The 22,085-nt window shown below is 38.6% G+C and overlaps 1 long non-coding RNA gene across 3 annotated transcripts in view; it reads left to right on the forward strand.

Moving 5' to 3' along the window:
* LOC132026188 (uncharacterized) overlaps positions 1-22,085 on the forward strand; it is a 105,494-nt gene that overhangs the window by 10,659 nt on the left and 72,750 nt on the right. For all 3 annotated transcript variants that reach the window (XR_009406821.1, XR_009406820.1, XR_009406819.1), the window contains exon 2: positions 21,115-21,222. This is a non-coding gene — a long non-coding RNA (uncharacterized LOC132026188). The remainder of the gene's footprint in view (positions 1-21,114; positions 21,223-22,085) is intronic.

Raw genomic sequence — 22,085 nt, forward strand, 5'->3', positions numbered from 1 at the left:
TATCTATCTATCTATCTATCTATCTATCTATCTATCTATCTATCTATCTATGCCTAAACCTAATGGACACTGCATTTTTTAAAGATTCTGATATCCAAAGTTGAGGAATACCAAGTAAGTAGTTCCTGTTAAAGAATTCTGTCCAGGTGTGCTATACTTAATTCTAATTCACCTGGAATATTCTTTGGTTTTTAGTAAAGAAGCATCCCAGATGATTTAGGTAATTTAGGGTGCTTATTTGAAATAAGGCTGCTGCTTTATTTAATATGTTTTATTCATTTGTTCTCTCTCCCTCTCTTTTTAAAATATTTTATTTATTTATTTTAGACAGCGAGAGAGAGAGAGCGAGCGCATGAGTAAGGGAGAGGGGGAGAGAGAGAAGCAGGTTCCTGGCTGATCAAGGAGCCCAATGCAGGGCTCAATCCCAGGGCCCTGGGATCATGATCTGAGCCGAAGGTAGATGCTTAACTGACTAAGCTATTCAGGTGCCCCTATTCATTTGTTTCTTAATGTGAGCATGATAAAATACTGAAAGTATGTTCCTTCTCCTTTTTCATTTTTGAAATATTTAGTTTGTCTGTAGTAAGGTTGAAAAAGATCAGAGATATTAAGCAATCAGTCATTATCAGAAACAAAGCTGCAGACAGAAGTATGGAGGCTGGGTCATAGAGAATCTTGTATTCCATGCTACAAAGGTTTAGATGTAAAGTTAATTGCTAAAGGCAGTGGAAGTCCCTTGAAGACTTTTATATAGTAGAGTGACAAGACTGTGTTTTAGAAAGATTAGGCTGGTGGCAGTGTGGAAAATGAATTTAAGAAGAATTTATCCATTCCTTCATTATGAGTGTTATGTTCTCTCAGGGAGCTTACATTTTTTGAAGGACACAAAGGCCAAACAACATAATGAATTATTTATTTACAATTGTAATAAATGCTATGAATGAGGAGTATAGATTTCAATAAGAGTGTTAAAGGAAGAAACTGGCTTGGGGAAGAATTTCAGGGAAGACTTTCTAGAGAATAAGATTCAAGACATAGGGACAAATTATGTCTTTGCCTGATAAGAATAACGAGGTTGGGTAGAATTGGATCTGTTGGAGAGGTAATCACAAAATAGAATAGAACAGAATAAACAAAGAGTTGGTACTGCATATAAGAGGGGAACTAGGACCTTGGGGAAGATACACAGTATCTGGGTTAGTCAATGTGGTGGATTATGTGGTGTTCATAGATAAGGCATATAGGAGAATGAGAATAGTGAGATTGAGAGACGGGGGAAAAATGTTGATTTTGGAGTGTTCATGGATCCAGTTGGTTTAAATGCCCAATAAGTAATTGCATATATGAATTTGGAATAAAAGAGAAAAATTTGTACTGGACTATAATTATAGTTTTTTTGCTTATTAAAATGTAGCTGATAACTAGGGTTACAGGATTAGAAGAAATTCTTTTTTAAAAGATTTTAGTGAGATAGAGAGCAGAAGGGGGGTGAGGGGCACAAGGAGAAGCAGTTCCCTGCTGAACAGGGAGCCCGGTGTGGGGCTTGATCTGAGGACCTGGGGATCATGACCTGAGCTGAAGGCAGACTCTTAACTGACTGAGCCACTCAGGGGCCCTGGAAGAAATAGTTTATAAATTATTTTTAGAGTGAAAATAGAAGAAACTCAGTGAAGAATCTTGAAAAATATTAACATCTTAAAAATTAAAAGTATAAGAGGAACTCATGGGGAATACCAAAGAGGAACAAATAGAACATCAGGGAGGAAACCCGGATATTGTGGTTTGTGGAAGACAGGGAGGGAGGCACTGGTGTCAATTGCTAAGGAGGTCAAGTATGATAATGAAACTAGCAATCAGATTTAATAAAGATGTCACTTGGTGAAACAGTTTCCATGGATGACAGCAGAGGCAGGATTGTAGTAGCTAAATAATCACTGGGAAATAAGGAGCTAGAGAAACAAATGTAGATGATTAGTTCAATATTCTTGGTACTTGAGAGAGGAAAGAGGTTGTCATGAAAAGGTGTAATAGGGTTTAAGTACTTCAAAAATTTTTTTTTTCTTTTTAATTTCTTCTTCTTTTTCTTCTCTTAGCTTATAGAGATCTGAGCATGTGCCATGGTAAAAGCCAGTCAGAGAGGTAATGATCAGAAGAGATGTAGGACGTTGGGGTTTCGTGGCAAGAGTGAAGTCCCACAGGCTGAGAGAGATCCAAGATGGTGGAAGAGTAGGAGACCTAAATTTCATCTGGCTCCTGGAATTCAGTTAGATAACTATGAAGCCATTCTGAACACCTATAAACTCAACTGGAGAACAAAGAAAAGAATAGCTGCAACTCTAGGAATAGAAAACCTACCACTTTCTGCAAGGTAGAAGGTGTAGAGAAGTGAATCTGAAGTGATGTATGGGAACATAGATTGCAGGGTGGGTGGGGGTGAGGAGCGGGCGGAAAGGCCAGCCTCCATCAGCCGGCTACCGGCAAGGGACAGAGCAGGGGAGCACAAAATTGAAACTTTTAGAAGTCTGCTCCACAGTGGGACATTGCTCTAGAGGCTAAGTGGGGATGGAGCCCTCATGGAGACAGTGTGGTCTCAGGACCCGCAGGGTCACAGAAAGACTGGGGGTGTCTGAGTGTGGAAGACTTCCCAGGGATCAGAGCAAGGAAGCCAGCTACAGAGATGGAACTCAGGAAGGGCTCTCGGCTCAGGGTTACCTTAAACTGTGATCTGAGACACACTCAGGCCACTACTCTTCTAGCAGGAACCCCACAAGCAGCAGATCCAGAGAGACTCCCTCCTTCCTCCTCTGTAAGCAGCAGCATGGCAGGAATCTGCTGGGTTTGGAGATTCCAAATGGGGCTGTGTGCCAGAGATAGAAACACTTGATCACAGGCCAGGTGAGCACGGAGTGAGGCTGGAGACCAGGGAGACAGGAGGGATTGACCGAGTACCTCTGAGGGTGCACTGAGGAGTGGGGCCCTGAGCTCTCAGCTCCTTTGGGGCCAAAGATTAGGAGGCTGCTATTTTCATTCCCCTCCTCTAAAGCTGTAGGGAAAGCATTTACAGAACAAAAGCTACAAAGAGCAAAACTGAGTGGATTACTTAGTGTGGCCCCTGAAAAGGATGGTGCAATTCTGCCTTGGGCAAAGATGTTTGAGGATCACCACAACAGGCCCCTCCCCCAGAAGATCAGCAAGAATATTCAGCCAAGACCAAGTTTACTGATAAATGAAAATTGCAAATCTCCAGTGCTAGGGGAATACAGCCCAAAGAATTCATGGTTTCACCCTCCCCCCTGCCCTGTGATTCCTTAGTCTTTCAACTTTAATTTTTAAAAAATATTTATTTATTTATTTGACAGACAGAGATCACAAGTAGACAGAGAAGCAGGCAGAGAGAGAGAAGGAAGCAGGGTCCCTGCTGAGCAGAGAGCCCGATGTGGGGCTCCATCCCAGGACCCTGAGATCACGACCTGAGCTGAAGGCAGAAGCTTTAACCCACTGAGCCACCTAGGTGCCCCCAACTTTAATTTTTAAAATTTTCTTTACTTTTTTATTTTTTCTTTATTTTTGAATTATTCTTCTTTTCTTTTCAACCAACTTCTTATCAATTTCTTTTTAAAAATATTTTTAAATTCTCATTTTTCAGTCATAGTCTAGTCCTTAATTGTATTTAACCTTATTTTGTGTGTGTGTGTATAGACATATTCACACATGTATATGTGTGTGTGTATATATATATATATTTTTTTTTCTTTCTTTAAAATAGTGGGATGCACTTTCTTCTAACAGACCAAAATATACCCAAAATCTAGTGTATGGCTCTGTTCTATTTACCTGCCTGATCACATTCTCTCTCTCTCAATCTCTCTCCTTTTTTTTTTTTTTTTTTTTTGGGATATATAACATTTTTTTTTTATCTTTTGAAATTAAAAAAAATTTTTTTTATTAACACATAATATATTATTTGCTCCAGGGGTACAGGTCTGTGTATCTTCAGGCTTACACACTTAACAGCATTCACCATATCACATACCCTCCCCAATGTCCATAACTCAACCACCCTCTCCATACTCCTCTCCCCCTGGCAACCCTCAGTTTGTTTTGTTAGATTAAGAGTCTGTTATGGTTTGTTTGTCTCCCTCCTGATCCCATCTTGTTTCATTTTTTCCTTCCCTAACCCCAACCCCCCACTTTGCCTCTCAAATTCGTCATATCATGGAGATCATATGATAATTGTCTTTCTCTAATTGACATATTTTGCTAAGCATAATATACTCTAGTTCCATCCATATCATTGCAAGTGGCAAGATTTCATTTCTCTTGATGGCTGCATAGGATTCCTATATATATATATATTCACATATATATATACACACACACATATGTAAAATCTCTTCTTTATCCATTTATCTGTAGAGGGACATCTAGGTTCTTTCCATAGTTTGGCTATTGTGGACATTGCTGCTATAAATATTCGGGTGCATGTGCCCCCTCGGATCAAGCATTTGTATCTTTAGGGTAAATTCCCAGTAGTGCTACTGCTGGGTGGTAGGGTAGCTCTATTTTCAACTTTCTGAGGAACTTCCATGCTGTTTTCCAGAGTGGCTGCACCAGCTTGCCTTCCCACCAACAGTATAGGAGGGTTCACCTTTCTCCGCATCCTTTCCAACATCTGTCATTTCCTGACTTGTTAATTTTAGCCATTCTGACTGGTGTGAGGTGATGTCTCATTGTGGTTTTGATTTGTATTTCCCTGATGCCGAGTGATATGGAGCACTTCTGCATGTGTCTGTTGGCCATCTGGATGTCTTCTTTGCAGAAATGTCTGTTCATGTCTTCTACCCATTTCTTGATTGGATTATTTGTTCTTTGGGTGTTGAGTTTGCTAAGTTCTTTATAGATGTTGGACACTAGCCCTTTATCTGATATATTGTTTGCAAATATCTTCTCCCATTCTGTCAGTTGTCTTTTGGTTTGTTTCCTTTGCCGTGCAAAAGCTTTTGATCTTGATGAAGTCCCAATAGTTCATTTTTGCCCTTGCTTCCCTTGCCTTTGGCGATGTTTCTAGGAAGATGTTGCTGGGGCTGAGGTTGAAGAGGTTGCTGCCTGTTCTCCTCAAGGATTCTAATGGATTCCTTCTCACACTGAGGTCTTTCATCCATTTTGAGTCTATTTTTGTGTGTGATGTAAGGAAATGGTCCAGTTTCATTCTTCTGCATGTGGCTGTCCAATTTTCCCAACACCATTCATTAAAAAGACTGCCTTTTTTTCCATTGGATATTCTTTCCTGCTTTGTCAAAGATTAGTTGACCATAGAGTTGAGGGTCTATTTATGGACTCTCTATTCTGTTCCATTGATCTATGTGTCTGTTTTTGTTCCAGTACCATACTGTCTTGATGATGACAACTCTGTAATAGAGCTTGAAATCTGGAATTGTGATGCCACCAATTTTGGCTTTCTGTTTCAACATTCCTCTGGTTATTAGGGGACTTTTCTGGTTCCATATAAATTTTAGGATTATTTGTTCCATTGCTTTGAAAATAAAATGATGGTATTTTTGATAGGGATTGCATTAAATGTTTAGATTGCTTTAGGTAGCATAGACATTTTCACAATATTTTTTCTTCCCATCCATGGGCATGGAACGTTTTTCCATTTCTTTGTGTCTTCCTCAGTTTTTTTCCTGAGTACTTTATAGTTTTGTGAGCATAGATTCTTTGCCTCTTTGGTTAGGTTTATTCCTAGATATCTTATGGTTTTGGGTGCAATTGTAAATGGAATTGACTCCTCATTTCTCTTTCTTCTGTCTTGCTATGGGTGTGTAGAAATGCAACTGATTTCTGAGCACTGATTGTATATCCTAACAGTTTACTGAATTCCTTTAGGAGTTCTAGCAGTTTTGGAGTGTTGTCTTTTGGGTTTTCCACATAAAGTATTCATATCATCTGCAAAGAGTTAGAGTTTGACTTCTTCTTTGCTGATTTGGATGCCTTTAATTTCTTTTCGTTGTCTGATTGCTGAGGCTAGGACTTCTAGTGCTATGTTGAATAGCAGTGGTGATAATGGACATCCCTGTCATTTCCCTGACCTTAGTGGAAAAGCTCTCAGTTTTTCTCCATTGGGATAATATTCGCTGTGGGTTTTTCATAGATGGCTTTGATGGTATTGAGGTATATACCCTCTACCCCTACACTTTGAAGAGTTTTGATCAAGGAAGGATGCTGTACTTTGTCAAATGCTTTTTCAGCATTGATTGAGAGTATCACATGGTTTTTGTTCTTTCTTTCATTAATGTATTGTATCACATTGATTGATTTGTGGATGTTGAACGAATCTTGCAGCCCTGGAATAAATCCTCTTGGTCATGGTGAATAATCCTTCTAATGAACTGTTTGATCCTATTAGCTAGTATTTTGGTGAGAATTTTCACATCTGTGTTCATCAAGGATATTGGTCTGTAATTCTCTTTTTTGATGGGGCCTTTGTCTGGTTTTGGGATCAAGGTAATGCTGGCCTCATAAAATGAGTTTGGCAGTTTTCCTTCCACTTATATTTTTTGGAAGAGTTTCAGGAGAATAGGTATTAATTCTTCTTTAAATGTTTGATAGAATTCCCCAGAGGAAGCCCTCTGGCCCTGGACTCTTGTTTGTTGGGAGATTTTTGATGACTGCTTCAATCTCCTTACTGGTTATGGGTCTGTTCAGGTTTTTTTTGTCTTCCTAGTTCAGTTTTGGTAGTTTATACATCTCTAGGAGTGCATCTTCCAGGTTGTCAAATTCATGATTGTATTAATTTGGGTCCTTTCTCTTTTCTTTTTGATAAGTCTGGCCAGGGGTTTATCAATCTGTTTAATTCTTCCAAAGAACTAGCTCCTAGTTTCATTGTTTTGTTCTACAGTTCTTTTTTTTTTTTTTTTTTTTTTTTTAGATTTTATTTATTTATTTGACACACAGAGAGAGATCACAAGCAGGCAGAGAGGCAGGCAGAGAGAGGGAGGGACGCAGGTTCCCCACTGAGCAGAGAGCACCATGCGGGGTTCAATTCCAGGACACTGAGATCATGACCTGAGCTGAAGGCAGAGGCTTAGCCCACTGAGCCACCCAGGTGCCCCTGTTCTACAGTTCTTTTGATTTCTGCTCTGATCTTTATTATTTCTCTTCTGCTTCTGGATTTAGGGTTTCTTGCTGTTCTTTCTCCAGCTCCTTTAGGTGTAGGGTTAGGTTGTATACTTAAGACCTTTATTGTTTCTTGAGAAAGGCTTGTATTGCTATATACTGTCCTCTCAGGACTTCCATTTCTGTGTCCCACAGATTTTGAACCGTTGTGTTTTCATTATCATTTGTTTCCATGATTTTTTTCAATTCTTCTTTAATTTCCTGTTTGACCCATTTATTCTTTAGTAGGATGCTCTTTAGCCTCCATGTATTTGAATTCTTTCCAACTTTCCTCTTGTGATAGAGTTCTAGCTTCAGAGTATTGTGTTCTGAAAATATGCAGGGAATGATCCCAATCTTTTGATACCACTTGCGACCTTATTGACCCAGGATGTGATCTATTGTGGAAGATGTTCCATGTGCACTAGAGAAGAATGTGTATTCTGTTGCTTTGAGATGGAATGTTCTAAATATATCTGTGATGTCCATCTGTTCCAGTGTGTCATTTAAGGCCTTTATTTCCTCTTTGATTTTTTTTTATTTTTTAGAAACTAAGTTATCTTAGATAAAATGGGCAAATTCCTATATTTGCTACTCAATCAGGTGTTATTTTTTAAAAAGATTTTATTTATTTATTTGACAGAGATCACAAGTAGGCAAAGAGAGGGAGAGGATGAAGCAGGCTTCCTGTAGAGCAGAGAGCCCAACGTGGGGCTCGGTCCCAGGACCCTGGGATCATGGCCTGAGCTGAAGGCAGAGGCTTTAACCCACTGAGCCACCCAGGCGCCCCTCCTTTCTGATCTTTTGCTGGGATATCTATTTCAGTGAGTGGGGTGTTAAAATCCCCTACTTTTATTGTCTTATTGTTGATGTTTCTTTGATTTTATTATTAATTGGTTTATATAGTTGGCTGCTCCCATTTTAGGGGCATAGATATTTAAAATTGTTAGATCTTCTTGTTGGACAGACCCTTTGGGTATGATATAGTGTCCTTCCTCATCTCTTATTATAGTCTTTGACTTAAAAATCAATTTATCTGATATATTGATTGCCACCCCAGCTTTCTTTTTTTGGCCATAAGCAAGGTAGATTGTTTTCCATCCCCTCACTTTAAATCTGGAGGTGTCTTTGGGTCCAAAATTAGTTTCTTGTAGACAGCATATTGATGTTTTTTTTTTTTTTTAAATCCATTCTGATAAACTGTGTCTTTTGATTGGGTCATTTTAGCCCATTTATATTCAGGGTAACTACTGAAAGATATGAATTTAGTGCCATTGTATTGCCTATAAGGTCACTGTTACTGTATATTGTCTCTGTTCCTTTCTGGTCTACGACTTTCAGGCTCTCTCTTTGCTTAGAGGACCCCTTTCAATATTTCCTGTAGAGCTGGTTTGGCGTTTACAAATTCTTTTAGTTTTTGTTTGTCCTAGAAGCTTTTTATCTCTCCTTCTATTTTCAGTGATGGCCTAGCTGGATATAATATTCTTGGCTGCATATTTTTCTCATTTAGTGCTCTGAATATATCATGCCAGTTTTTTCTGGCCTGCCAGGTCACTGTGGATAAGTCTGTTGCCAATCTAATATTTCTACCATTGTATGTTACAGACTTCTTGTCCCAAGCTGCTTTCAGGATTTTCTGTTTGTCACTAAAACTTGTAAGTTTTACTCTTAGATGACTGGGTGTGGACCTATTTTTATTGATTTTGAGGGGGGTTCTCTGTGCCTCCTGGATTTTGATGCTTGTTCCCTTTGTCACATTAGGGGAATTCTCCACTATAATTTGCTCCAATATACCTTCTGCTCCCTCTCTCTTTCTTCTTCTTCTGGAATCCCAATTATTCTAATATTGTTTTATCTTACGGTGTCACTTATCTCTTGAATTCTCCCTTCATGGTCCAGTAGTTGTTTGTCTATCTTTTGCTCAGCTTCTTTATTCTTCATCATTTGGCCTTCTGTATCAGTAATTCTCTCTTCTGGCTCATTTATCCTAGCAGTAAGAGCCTCAATTTTTTATTGCCCCTCATTAATAGCTTTTTAGATTTTAGTTCTTTTATTTCTCCAGAAAGCATTTTTTAATGTCTTCCATGCCTTTTTCAAGCCCAGATAGCACCTTGAGAATCATCATTCTGAACTCTAGATTGACATATTAGCAATGTCTGTATTGATTAGGTCCCTAGCCATCAGTACTGCCTCTTTTTGTTTGTTTGTTTGTTTGTTTTGTGGTTAGTTTTTCTGCCTTGTCATTTCATCTAGATAAGTATATATGAATGAGAGAATAAAATACTAAAAGGGTAGCAAAGACTCCAGAAAAATGTACGCTAACCAAATCAGAAGCGACCCCAAATTGGGGGGGGGGGGGAAGGGGGTAATAAAGAAATTTAAAAATTAAAAAAAAACATATATATATTAGACTGGTGAATAGAAGGGAGCCACCTACTTGATTTGGGGTGTATTTTGGTCTCTTAGAATTAACTACCTCCCAAAATTTTAAAGAAAGGAAAACTTATATATATACCAAAATAAGAGTAAACATGATGAAGGGATGGAATATGACTGTAAAGATGAAAATAAAAAAAAAATTCTAAAAAAAAGAAATGATAAGTTGGAAAAAGAAAGAAAAAGAAAGTGGAGAGAAATTGTTCAGGCTGGAGACTGGAACAAATCCCTGTGCTAGATTTAGGGTATATTTTGATCTATTGGAAGAAATTGTATCACAAAATTTTTTAGAAGAAAAAACCCTATATGTATACAAAAATAAAGTTAGATGCAATGAAGGGTTAAAAATGAGTATAATAATAAAGATTTTAAAAGATTTTTTAAAGAAAGTTATTGTTAAGATAAACTAGTTAAAAAACGTTAGAAGAGATAAGAGGAAAAATTAAAAAAATTAGAAGAAAAAATAAAATTAAAAAAATTTAATCAACTTCGCAAGACTAAAGAATCATGGGGAGAAAGCCATGAATTCCATGCTTTGTTTTCTCCTCCTCTGGAATTCCGCTTTTCTCCTTGATCAGCGAACTTGTTCTTGGCTGGATATTCTTGCATATCTTCTGGGCAGAGGTGTCTGTTGCATTAATTCTCCAATGTCTTTGCCAGAGGCAGAATTGTTCCTTTGGGGCTGGGCTAACTAATCTCGGTTTTGCTCTTGGGAGTTTTTGTTCCCTGAATGCTTTCTGTAGAGCTCTGGAGCACAGGAATGAAAATGGCAGTCTCCCAATCTCCAGCCCAGAGGAGCTGAGAGCTCTGGGCTCCACTCCTCAGTGCACCCTCGGAGAAAAGCGGTCAATCACTCCTGTCTCCCTGGCCTCCAGCCACACTCCGAGCTCACCCAGCCTGTGACCGAGCATTTCTGTCTCTGGTGCACAGCCCCATTTGGAGTCTCAAAACACAGCAGACTCCTGCCTCCAGAGAAGGAAGGTGAGTCTCCCCGGATCTGCCACTTGTGAGGTCCTTGCTCAAAGTGGAGTGGTCCGACTGTGCCGTGGATCACAGTTTAAGGTACCCCCAACCTGAGAACTCACTCCTCAGCTCCATCTTTGTAGTCAGCTTCCCTGCTCCAATACCTGGGAGCTCTGCCACACACAGGCACCCCTCCCCCCATGGTCTATCTTCCTGTTACTTTGGGTTCACTTCTCTGCACATCCTACCTTTCAGAAAGTGGTTGATTTTCTGTTTGTAGAATTGCTGCTCTTTTTCTCTTCGATCTCCTGTTTGGTTTGTAGGTGTTCAGAATGGTTTGATAACTATCTAGCAGAACTCCTGTGACCTGATGTCATCTCAGTCTGCTACTCCTCTGCCATCTTGACTTGGTCCTCTCTCTCTCTTTTGTAAAATTTTTCTTTCTTTTTTTCAATGAACTTCTAATCAATTCCAAATTTAAATTTTTTTATTTTTCATTTTTACAGTAATACTCCATCCCTTTATTATATTTAACCTCGTGTGTGTGTGTGTGTGTGTATACACACACACATATATATTTAAAATCTTATTTATTTATTTGACAGAGAGAAAGATTGAGCCCAAAGAAGGGAGCAGCAGGCTGAGGGGGAAGCAGGCTTCCCACCAAGCAGGGAGCCTGATGTGGGACTTGATCCCAGGACCCTGGAATCATGACCTGAGCTGAAAGCAGATGCTTAACTGACTGAGCCACCCAGGCAACATTCATATATATATATATGCATACATACATATGTATATGTATATGTGTATATATATATATTTTTTCTTTATAATTTTGGGTATGGTTTCTTCTAACAGACCAAAATACATTCAAAAATCTAGTGTATGGTTCTGTTCCATTTACCAGCCTTACATACTTTTTTTTCCCCCCTTTTCCCTCTGGTTTTAGGTCTCTTCTGATTTGTTTTGTGTATATTTCCTTGGGCTCATTGTTACCCTTTTAGCATTTTGTTCTCTCATTTATCTATTCTTCTCTTGACAAAATGACAAAATGGAAAAACTCACTTCAAAAAATAGAATAAGAGGCAGTACCAACTACCAGGGACCTAATTCATATGGACATTAGTCAGATGTCAGAACTAGAGTTCAGAATAACAATTATAAAGATACTAGCTGTGCTTGGAAGAAAGCATAGAAGACATTAAAGAATCCTTTTCTGGAGAAATAAAATCTAACCAAATTGAAATAAAAAAGGCTATTAATGTGGTGCAGTAAAAAATGGAGGATCTAACTGCTAGGATAAATGAGACAGAAAACAGAACTAGTGACATAGAAGACCAAATGATAGAGGATAAGGAAGCTGAGAAAAAGAGAGATAAACAACTACTGGGTTATGGCGGTGGGGGAGGGGGGATTCAAGAGATAGGTGATACCATAAAGCAAAGCAATATTAGAATAATTGGAATCCCACAAGAAGAAGAAAGAGAGAGAGGGTCAGAAGATATATTGGAGAATTATAATGGAGAACTGCCCTAATTTGGGGAAGGAAACAGGCATCAAAATCCAGGAGACTCAGAAAACCCCCCAAAGTAAAAAAAATAGGTTAAAACCCCAATGTCTAATAGTAAAATTTACAAATCTCAGAGACAAAGAGAAAATCCTGGAAGCATCTTGGATCAAAAGTTCTATAATCTGGGGCGCCTCGGTGGCTCAGTGGGTTAAAGCCTCTGCCTTTGACACAGGTCATGATCTCAGGGTCCTGGGATCGAGCCCTGCATCAGGCTTTCTGCTTGGCAGGGAGCCTGCTTCCCTCTCTCTCTCTCTCTGCCCGCCTCTGCCTGCTTGTGATCCTTCTCTCTGTGTCAAATAAATAAAATCTTAAAAAAAAAAAAAAAGGTCTATAACCTATAATGGCATAAACATTAGATTGGCAGCAGACCTATCCACAGAGACTTGGCAGGCCAGAAAGGATGGGCATGATATATTCAGGGTACTAAATGAGAAAAATATGCAGCTAAGAATGCTTTATTCCAGCTAGGCTGTCATTGAAAACAGGAGTGATAAAAAGCTTCCAGGACAAACTGAAACTAAAAGAATTTGTGATTACAAAATCAGCATTACAGAAAATATTGAAAGGGGTCCTCTAGGCAAAGAGAGAGCCCAAATTAACACAGACCAAAAGGAACAGAGATAATATACAGTAACAGTCACCTTATAGGCAACACAAAGACACTAAATTCATATCTTTCAGTCATTATCCTGAATGTAAATGGGCTAAATGCCCCAATCAAAAGACATAGGGTATCAGATTGGATAAAAAAAGCAAGACCCATTGATCTGCTGTCTGCAAAAGTCTCATTTTAGACCCAAAGACACCTCCAGATCTAAAATGAGGAGATGGATAACCATTTATCATGCTAATGGACAACAAAAGAAAGCTGGGGTGGCAATCCTTTATCAGACAAATTAGATTTTAAACCAAAGACTGTACTAAGAGATGAGGAAGGACACTGTATCATACTTAAAGGGTCTATCCAACAAGAAGATCTAGCAATTTTAAAAATTATGGGAGCAGTCAATTATACAAGGCAATTAATAACTAAATCAAAGAAACACATCAACAATAAGACAATAGTAGAGGCCTTTACACCCCACTCACTGAAATGGACAGATCATCTAAGCAAAAGATCAACAAGGAAATAAGGACTTTCAATGACACACTGGACCAGGTAGACTTCATAGATACATTCAGAATATTCCATCCCAGAGCTACAGAATATGAATTCTTCTTTAGTGCACATGGAACATTCTCCAGAATAGATCACATCCTGGCTCACAAATTAATTATCAAACCGGTACCAAAAGATTGGGATCATTCCCTGCATATTTTAGCATTATTTGCTACAATGTGCATAATGCTGGTATGATTCCCTTTAATCCACAGAAGGTCAGAGGTTTCTTCTCTTAAGTAAACAGCATTCCATCACAAATGGCCTCCAAATGGTGTTATTGAGGAACCCTGGTATAATGGCTTATTCACTAGGTTATGATCTTAAAGCAAATTATCAGCTGAAAAACTTCATGTTAATGAAACCTCAAACTACCTTATTAGTGCTTTATACTCAAATATTAATGATGACTACAGGATTAGTGTGCATTTGTAGTAACACTTAAACACCAATGGAAAACATACAAACAAAATATCCCTGATGAGATAAATATAGTGCAAGAAACTGAAGAGAAATATGTATAAATTCTAGTAAGTATCCTCACAGGAAGGATTAAGTGCACACTGTTCCTTCAGACCATTGCTTATGCTGTAAGTTTAAAAAAAAAATCTATTTAGAAGATCATTTAAATTCGCTGTTCTTTCTATATTGTTTTGCCCTTTTGTAAGGCACTGAGGAGCACTGTGGAACAACAAGGATAAAAATACTACTGTGTAATTCCCAAGTTGATCCTATCACACAAAGGGATGTGAAATTTCAACTGTTACAAGAGTACCAAGAAGTCAGACGATGGTGGGATTATGTGTTCTGGAAGTTATGACCAGATTTAGGTTGAAACAGATAGCAGCCCCTGTAGTCACACTTTTCTTGAGGAAGCCAGGCCTGATCTGATGGAATTCTCCCGAGGGTATAGCAGGAAACATGATTAGTGTTTTTCCAGGATCCTTACCCATCATAGCAGCAGCCCTCAGGGGAGAGGGGGACAGAAGCTTTTCTTTGGAAAAGGTACTTTCTTCCTTCTTGCTTCCTTCCCCAGGAATATTCTACTTTCTTTGTCTTTCTATGGCCTGGTTTGATTTTGTGATTGGGACGGTGTTTTCTGTTTTTATACGCTGTGTATAAGCTCACCATAAACCTGAGCCAAACCGATAACCTTTAAGTTATCTGCAAATCTTTTTTTTTTTTTTAAGATTTTATTTATTTGACAGAGATCACAGGGGGGGGGGGGGGGGGGGGGGGGGGGGGGGGGGGAGCAGGCTGCCTGCTGAGCAGAGAGCCTAATTCAGGGCTTGATCCCAGGACCCTGGGATCATGACCTGAGCCGAAGGCAGAGGCTTTAACCCACTGAGCCACCCAGGCACCCCTTATCTGCAAATCTTGAGACAGGTCTCTGTAAGGCCTTATGTTTTCAAATACTAGAAGTGTTGTTGGTTGGGAATTTGTGTAAATCAGGGCATGTGGTTGCAAAGAATAGAAAGGATTCTCAAATCAACTTCATAGAAGAGATCTATTTGTTTGCTCACATACCTGAAAGTCTGAGATACAGCTGATTTGAGGTATAGTTGGGAACAAGGGTTTAAATGACACTAGTGGTTTTCCTCTCCGTTTCTTATCTCTGTTTATGTTAACACCTTATCCTCTTTTTCTTGTAATATAGAAAAGTTTCTACCATGTGACTTGGGAAGATGACAGTTAAGCAGCCTCAAATTTAAATCTTCCCATGTCTGTGACTCCAAAGATAAAGAGAAAATATACGTTACCTGAACAACTTAACAGGCACGTGGAGGACTCTGATTGGCCCATGGTGGACCTTGTGCTCAGCTCTGTTGGTGAATCACTGTTGCTGGAGGTATGGGAGACCCTGACTGATTTCACCAGGTTCCTTGCTCCCACCTGTGGCAGAGTGCTGCCATATGTAGGTGACATTCCTCAAAGAAGAGGGAGTGTGCTGTTAACATACAGATTTAACGGAAAAAACTATAATTATCACATTTTGTATCTACAATCATGAGGTAGAAAAGAGGAGGTAGATCTGCCTTGTTTTCATTATGTTCTTGACTCAATAACCATATTCAATCATAGCTCTTCAGACAGTGGATACTCTTTCACTGCATCTTTGTTTTTAAGTTAGTGTTTGGCAAGATATATTTGGCAATTGGCAATCATACACAGGCACATACAGTATTATGAGATTTCATTGTGAATCATGCTCTTGATTGAGTGGTTCACTCATTCATTCAGTCACTCATTAACTCATTCTTACTTCCAACAACATTTATCAAATACCTAGTATAGGCCATTTATAGAAAAAAAGAATCAGGGGTGCCTGGGTGGCTCAGTTGTTTAAGTGTCTGCTGTCAGCCCAGATCATGATCTCTGGGTGCTGGGATCCAGCCCCCCCATTGGGCTCCCTGCGCTATAGGGAGTCTGTTTCTACCTCTGCCTCTCCCCCTGCTAGTGATTTCTCTCTCTCTTTCTTAAATGAATAAATAAAATCTTTAAAAAAAAAGAAAAGAAAAAGAAAAAAGAATCATAGTATCTGTCCTCATCAAACTTAAAGTCTGTCAAAAGAGAAAGACAATCAGCTCTACACACAGACACACACACACACACACACACAACTTGAAATTGTTTTGAATGCTCTTAGATTATATAACAAAAATGGACAGTTGCTTTATGCTGGCATATTAGAGAAACCTCTCTCAAGAGGTTACATTTAGGTGGAGTCTTGAATAATGAGTAGGAATCAGCCAGTTAAGAGTATGGGGAAGAGCTTTCAGAGAAGAGAAACAGCATGTGTGAAGTACCCAAACTGGAAAGAGAGTCCTGAATGAAATCTGTTGTATCTGACTGACGAGAATGAGGAGCATGAAATATGAGGCAAAAGATGAAATAGAAGATCATTCAAGACATTACAGGCTGGGCTAAGAAGTTAGCATTTTAGTTACACACCCAGTGGGGAGTCCCCAAAGGGTTTAAACCAAAGCAATGATACAATTTGATTTATGTTGACAAAAATCATTCTGGTTCATTAATTCATATATTTATTTAGGCTATAGGTTATGGAAAATTGGAATAAGACTGTCTGGGCTTGAAGTCTAATTCTGTTTTTTGTTTTTTTTTTTCCATCAAGTTATTTTATTTTTATTTTTTTGAAATTTAATTTAAATTTTTTCAGTGTTCCAAAATTCATTGTTTATGCAACACACCCAGTGCTCCATGCAATATGTGCCCTCCATAATACCCACCACCAGGCTCACCCAACCCCCCCCCCCACCAAAACCCTCAGTTTGTTTCTCGGAGTCCACAGTCCACTGTCTCATGGTTCGTCTCCCCCTCTGATTTCCCCCAACTCCCTTCTCCTCTCCTTCTCCCAATGTCCTCTATGTTATTCCTTATGCTCCACAAGTAAGTGAAACCATATGATAATTGACTCTCTCTGCCTGACTTATTTCACTCAGCTTATCTCAATTTCCTTTTTTAAGATTTTGTTTATTTGACAGAAAGAGAGAGAGAGCGTGTGCAAGGGAACACAAGCACAGAGAGTGGGAGAGGGAGAAGCAGGCTTCCCACAGGGCCTTGGGATCATGACCTGAGCTGAAGGCAGGTGCTTAAAGGCTGAGCCACCCAGACACCCCAAATTCTGTCATTTATTACTTGTATGACCCAAAATACTTTTCCTACCTGTTTGTGCCTCAGTTTCTTCATCTGTAAAATGGGGATAGCAACAGTAACTGCCTCATAAGTTTGTTGTGAGAATTAAAAGATATATGAAATAACTGGGTGATGGGCATTAAGAAGGATACATGATGTAATGAGCACTGGGTGTTATATACAATAGACGACTCACTAAACTCTACCTCTGAAACTAATAACACACTATATGTTAATTAATCAAGTTTAAATAAAATAAAATAAAATTGACAAAAAAATATGTGGTGTTTAGAAAAGTACTTAGAGTATGGTGTTATCTAAGTGTTTACTATTACCACTACTACTATTATTATTAAACATAATAATGCTGTGTGCCAAGGATTGAGGAAGTAGTAAATGGTCTTGGCAAAGGGTGAGAGTGTCTACTCACTAGAGAATTTGTAGTAAGATTGTCAGACAGTGTTTGGTACTATATGAATGAGTGATTATGAGTTACAGGGCTTCCAATGTGCCTCCATGTTTTATAATTATCCAGACAATTGTCTATGGATTTCAGGTTAGACAGACTGACCTGGATTTCAGTCCTGGCTTTGCCTCTTACTAACCAAGTATCTCCATTCAATAAGTCTCACTTTCATTATCTATAACATGGGGACATTAAAAGCACTGATAGGTGGGGTGCCTGGATGGCTCAGTGGGTTAAGCCGCTGCCTTTGGCTCGGGTCATGATCCTAGGGTCCTGGGATTGAGCCCTGCATCGGGCTTTCTGCTCAGCAGGGAGCCTGCTTCCTCCTCTCTCTCTGCCTGCCTCTCTGCCTGTTTGTCATCTCTCTCTGTCAAATTAAAAAAAAAAAATCTTTAAAAAAGAGAATAAAAAAAAAGCACTGATAGGTAGTATCACTATAAGAATAAACAAATTTAAATGTCTGTTATGTATGTACAACTATGTATGTGTGAAGAATTTAGCATACTGCCCACTTTATGATAAATACTCAATAGATGGTAGTTATTACTAATCTTAAGAAGTAGTGATATTGCTATATATTTTTTTCAATACAAGTCACTATGCTTTATTTTTGTATCATTTTGACACACACTCTGAGTTGTTAAGAATTTGGATTCAATACACAAAGATGGACTCAAAATGGATAAAAGACCTCAACGTGAGGCAGGAATCTATCAAAATCCTAGAGGAGAACATAGTAACCTCTTCAACATCGGGCACAGCAAATTCTTTCAAGACATGTCTCCAAAGGCAAAGGAAACAAAATAAAAAATGAACCTTTATGACTATCAACGTCAAAATCTTCTGCACAGCAAAGGAAACACAGTCAACAAAACAAAGAGGAAACCCACAGAATGGGAGAAGATATTTACAAATGACACTACAGACAAAGGGCTGATATCCCAGATCTGTAAAGAACTCCTCAAACTCAACTCTCAAAAAACAGATAATCATGTCAAAAAATGGGCAGAATACATGAACAGACACATGTCCAAAGAAGACATACAAATGGCTAATAAACACAGGAAAAAATGTTCATCATCACTAGCCATCAGGGAGATACAAATCAAAACCACATTGAGATACCACCTTACATCAGTTAGAATGGCCAAAATCAGCAGGACAGGAAACTTGTGTTGGAGAGGATGTGGAGAAAGTGGAACCCTCTTACGCTGTTGGTGGGGATGCAAGTTGGTGCAGCCACTTTGGAAAACAATGTGGAGATTCCTTAAGAAGTTAAAAATAGAACTTCCTTATGACCCTGCAATTGTACTACTAGGTATTTACCTCAAAGATACATATGTAGTGAAAAGAAGGGCCATCTGTATCCCCAATGTGCATAGCAGCAATGGCCACAGTCGCCAAACTGTGGAAAGAGTCAAGATGCCCTTCAACAGATGAATGGATAAAGAAGATGTGGTCCATATATACAATGGAGTATTATGTCTCCATCAGAAAGGATGAATACCCAACTTTTGTATCAATATGGATGGAACTGGAGGAGATTATGTTGGGTGAAATATGTTAAGCAGAGAGAGTCAATTATTGTGTGGTTTCATTGACTTGTGGAACATAAGGAACAACATAGAGAACATTGGGAGAAGGACAGGAGAAGTGAGTTGGAGGAAATCGGAGGGGAGACAAACCATGAGAGACTGGACTCAGAAACAAACTGAGGGTTCTGGAGGTCAGGGGATGGGAGTGTTGGGTGAGCCTGGTGGTGGGTATTAAGGAGGGCATCTATTGCATGGAGCACTGGGTGTGGTGCATAAACAATGAATCTCAGAACACTAAAAAAATAAAGTTTAAAAAAACCCACAAGGAACAGAAAAAAAAAGAATTTGGGTTCCTTTTTAGCTGTTTAAACTATACCTTGAAGGGAAAGAATACACACAACTATTGCTGTAGTTATGTTTAGGTAGGGCAATTTAAAAAAGCAGAATAGAAATAAGGAGAGATTTATGTGTTTTACTAAAAATACTTAAAGAATTTTTAAACTATTGGTGGTGAAATAGGTTTATAAGTTATTTGCATGTTAAAAATAATTATTGAGGGGCAAGTGTGTGGTACAGTGGGTTGAGCATCCGACCGTTGGTTTCGGCTCTGGTTGTGATCTCAGGGTCCTGGGATCCAGCCCAGTATGGGGCTCCAAGCTCAGTGCAGAAGCTGTTTAAGATTCTCTCTTTCCCTCTGCCCCTCCCTCCTGCTCTCTCTCTCTCTTTCTAAAATAAATAAATATTTAAAAAATAATTATTGATAGGAAAATAAAATAATGGCATACTCTGAAAATATTTTCTTATCTGATAAAAAATTAACACTTCTAAAACATACATGTGCAGCTTTAAATTTTATCCTCTTCTTTCATTATTTATAAGGAAACAAATGCTTCATGGATTTTACAAAGCACACGTTTGCTCTGTAAAGGCAAAGTCTAATTTGAAGATCTGTTTGTCATTTCAAACCTGTCTTCAGATCTACCCTTCTAATTTCCATTCTTGTCTCTAACTGAACATACCATGCAGATGCTAGAGGCAGATGGATTTAAATTGAATTATGATCCAACATAGATGGAGAGTGAAATAGGAAAAGAATAATTCCATTTGTATAGCAATAAGTTACCATTAAATCTGGCTTTATGATGTTTAACTTTGAGATACCCTGCCCAAACACAGTTGATTGATAGGATTGAAATTGAAACCACTGATGGTTTAACCTCAGTCTATAAATCAGAGGTAAGGATTATGGCGCTATGGTCATTTTCTTTATTGCTTGGTGTGGGAAGAAGGTAAACAGACTTTACTGGGTCTGTGGGTCTGGGTACCTTGCAGGTATACAAATAGGAGATGAGAGGACTGATCTCAAGGAGTTCATGAGCCGATGGCTGGTAGAATATAACTTACTCGAGGAACAAATGAGTGCCAGATTCTTGCAAGTAGATGGGTTGTAGAATGGAGAACAAGAACAACACAGAAAAAAGAAGGTCATGCAAGGGAAACATGAATTGTAAGATAAAATTCTCAGCAAACACCCAGCAATTTTGCTGCATTCCACAAGCCAAAACCATTCCTTTCTTGTTAGACTTGTCAACACAATCGACCAAGGGAGGTTTTTCAGTATTAAAAAATTGGAAGAATAAAGACTCATGGGGTAAAAAAATTTTCCTGATATCCAGTTGTGCAGGAAACGCATATCTCATAAAGAAAGGAAATTTATACCTCTACCTATTTCAGGCCCCAAATGATCCTCTTAAAACCCCAAATGTGTAACCTAGATATTTGGTATGAAAAATCTAAAAGAAAGATACACTGTGTCTCTCTTAAAATAAAATTAAAGATTTATTCCAACATTGTTGTATTTGCTAGTCAATTTAGTTCTTTTTCCACCTCCATACTTTCTCCTAGACCATTGGGATATCTGCTAACTCTATGATTTCTCTCTTATTTTTCCTGTGTTTCTGCTAAACTTATTTTCATTTTTCTGGCTATTTTCAGTGTCTACTGAAACTAAACAATTATAGTCCAGTGGTTTACTGAACTGAATTATTCTTTCATGGGTGAAAAACTAAAAACGAATGAGGGTGCACTGACATAGTGTTGTCAATTTTTTGTATTATTAATGATAGACACAAAAAGAATTGTATAGATTCTACTTATTTCTCTTATTACTTCTTAGACTGGTGAAAATTTATTACTGGCTGACCCCAACCTGGGAACCCACTTCGGGTCACTCTAATCTGAAAGAATTAGTCCCAAGGATCTAAAACTTCAAGCTCTGAAAAAGGTTAGTTCTCTTTTTTGTTCCATGATTACAAAAAATGTACATTAAAACAACTTTAAAATGGTGTTTACTTTTTGGTTAAAATATATAATTTTCAGTGGCTTCTTTATGAAGCAATTTTTAAAAAAGATTTATTTATTATAAAGAGAGAGCATATGTGAGCCATGGGAGGGGCAGAGGGAAGAGAGAGAGAGAGAGAGAAAGAATCCTCAAGCAGACTCCCCGTTGAGCATGGAGCCCAACTTAGGGGTTGATCCCAAGACCCTGAGATCATGACCTGAGCTTAAATGAAGAGCTGGCCGCTTAACTGACTGAGCCACCTAGGTGCCCCCATAAAGTCACTTTTGAAGATGGCTTATATTTTCATTATCTAGTCCCCATCTACTGTTACAACCTGTTATTTTTACCACTTCTTGCCTCCCTATGTGGGTCTTCATATACACCCATCTGAGAACCAGTCCTCCTGGGTTGTCAGTTTTCTTCTGCTTTAACATATGGTATTCTCTCTGAGAGGCTTTGGTTTAAAAGCCAATTCAGAAGCCACATCTTAGGGGAAGCCTTTCTAGGAGCCTCCAGGCAGAGCTAGTGGCTTCTCCCTCAGTGCTTTCATGAATATACACTATATGTGTATCTCCCCTCAAATAACTCCTATAATATTGTATGGCAATGTTTTATATACAAGTTCTCTTCTAGAAGAGCTCCTTGAGGACAGAAACTATATCCTCTTCAATTCTTATTCTACAAATAGTGTGCATTGCTGGAAAGTGAAAATATATTAGGCAAAAGCAATCTACTCTATGTTTTGAAATGATAATCTTTCTTTTAACTGGGATCTTTCTTAGGCAAAACTGGTTTGCACCGGCTTG

This window comes from Mustela nigripes, chromosome 10 (genome assembly GCF_022355385.1).
Source record: "Mustela nigripes isolate SB6536 chromosome 10, MUSNIG.SB6536, whole genome shotgun sequence".
In the NCBI taxonomy this organism is placed as follows: Eukaryota; Metazoa; Chordata; class Mammalia; order Carnivora; family Mustelidae; genus Mustela; species Mustela nigripes.